Here is a 2,350-nt window from a genome sequence, read left to right on the forward strand (position 1 = left end):
GCTGTCTAGCAGCCAGTAGGGTGCAGCAGGAGTTACAGGACTCTGAGAAAGGCAGGTGGCTTTCACCTGTGTGAGCTGGAGCCCTGAGCCCACCTGCACGAAGGCTGACTACCCTGCGATTTTTATGCTGTGAGCCAGTGAAGCTGCATGGGGAGGCCCTGGGAGGGACCTGGTCACTGCTGAGTCTTTGCCCAGCCTTGGTATCCGGCACAGGAGCGACAGATGCCCAGATGATTCCAGCCCCCAGCTACAGAGTTATCCCCAACCCTGAAAGTTTTCCCAGCTGAAGCCTCAGACATCTGAGAAATAAACTTAGCCTCACTGTTCTTTTCAAAACTCCTGACTCACAGAAACTGTGAACATTAAGAGTTGTGAACTGTGCTTGCTTCGGCAGCACATATATTAAAATTGGAACGACACAGAGAAGATTATCATGGCCCCTGCGCAAGGATGACACGCAAATTCATGAAGCATTCCATATTTTTGTATGTATACCATGGAATATTATGCAGCCTTAAAGAAAGATGGAGACTTTACCTCTTTCATGTTTACATGGATGGAGCTGGAACATATTCTTCTTAGTAAAGTATCTCAAGAATAGAAGAAAAAGTATCCAATGTACTCAGCCCTACTATGAAACTAATTTATGGCTTTCACATGAAAGCTATAACCCAGTTATAACCCAAGAATAGGGGGAAGGGGGAGAGGGAGAAAAGGGAGGGGAGGGAGGGGGGAAGATGGGCGGAAGGAGGGTGATTGGTGGGATTACACCTATGGTGCATCTTACAAGGGTACATGTGAAACTTAGTAAATGTAGAATATAATTGTCTTAATACAATAACTAAGAAAATGTCAGGAAGGCAATGTTAACCAGTGTGATGAAAATGTGTCAAATTGTTTATAAAACCAGTGTATGGTGCCCCATGATCGCATTGATGTACACATAGCTATGATTTAATATTAATTAAAAATCATCACATAGCTATGATTTAATATTAATTAAAAAAAAAGAGTTGTGAACTGTGAACAAGAGTTGTTTTATGCCACCAGATTTGAGGTGGCTTCCTCCACAACAGTGGGGATAGCTGACCTTTATAGGACACTGTGGTCACTTCCTCAGTCTCCAATCTTCCTTGCCACAATATTTTTCCATGTGTTTGTTTGAGTTTTTTGTTTGTTTTTGAGACAGAGTCTCACTACATTGCCCTTGGTAGAGTGCTGTGGCGTCACAGTTCACAGCAACCTCAAACTCTTGGGCTTAAGTGATTCTCTTGCCTCAGCCTCCCAAGTAGCTGGGACTACAGGCACTCACCACAATGCTTGACTATTTTTTTTGTTGCAGTTGTCATTGTTGTTTAGCTGGGCCGGACTGGGTTTAAAACTGCCACCCTCAGTGCATGTGGCCAGCGCGGTAACCACTGTGCTACAGGTGCTGAGCCCCCTGTGTTTATTTGAATCCTGTTCTTCCCAGGCTGCCCATGTGCATTGAGGAAGCTGGCTTCTCTCTAGCCTCTCAAGGTGGACAGTATAGCTTAGGATCAAGGCTGATCACTCAGTTCCCTCATTTGGACATTGATCCTTCAATGATACCCCAACAGTCATTGGCTCAGGGGAGTGGCACATATGACTTATTTTGAGCCAATGACAGTATCTGATAGGGACCTTTAGGGAAAAAAATAAAGATTTCTGGGAGGCGCCTGTGGTTCAGTGGGTAGGGCATCAGCCCCATATACCGAGGGTGGCAAGTTCAAGCCTGGCCCCGGCCAAACTGCAACAAGAAATAGCCTGGCATTGTGGCGGGCACCTGTAGTCCCAGCTACTCGGGAGGCTGAGGCAAGAGAATCGCCTAAGCCCAAGAGCTGGAGATTGCTGTGAGCTGTGATGCCACAGCACTCTACCAAGGGCGATAAAGTGAGACTCTGTCTCTTAAAAAAATAAAATAAAGGCTTGGCACCTGTGGCTTAAGCAGCTAAGGCGCCAGCCACATACACCCGAACTGGTAGGTTCGAATGCAGCCCGGGCCCACCAAACAACAATGACGGCTGAAACCAAAAAATAGCCGGGCGTTGTGGTGGGAGCCTATAGTCCCAACTACTTGAGAGGCAGAGGCAGGAGAATTGCTTGAGCCCAGTAGTTGGAGGTTGCTGTGAGCTGTGATGCCACGGCACTCTACCCAGGGCGACAGCTTGAGGCTCTGTTTCAAAAAAATTTAAAAAATTAAAAAAAAATAAAGATTTCCCTATCTTCTGAGTCAGCTTCCAAAACTATGCATGCATACAGGCACACACCACCCACCGTGGCTGAAGAAGTAGGGAGCTCTGAGAGGCCGTAGAAGCCATTTTATGACCAT

The 2,350-nt window shown here is 46.4% G+C and overlaps 1 non-coding gene across 1 annotated transcript; it reads left to right on the top strand.

The window, feature by feature from the left end:
• The first annotated feature begins 378 nt into the window (after positions 1–378).
• On the top strand, positions 379–485 carry LOC128597808 (U6 spliceosomal RNA). Its single transcript, XR_008383366.1, has one exon. It is a non-coding gene; the product is annotated as a U6 spliceosomal RNA (small nuclear RNA).
• Positions 486–2,350: the final 1,865 nt, after the last annotated feature.

Source organism: Nycticebus coucang, chromosome 10, assembly GCF_027406575.1.
Source record: "Nycticebus coucang isolate mNycCou1 chromosome 10, mNycCou1.pri, whole genome shotgun sequence".
Classification (NCBI taxonomy): domain Eukaryota; kingdom Metazoa; phylum Chordata; class Mammalia; order Primates; family Lorisidae; genus Nycticebus; species Nycticebus coucang.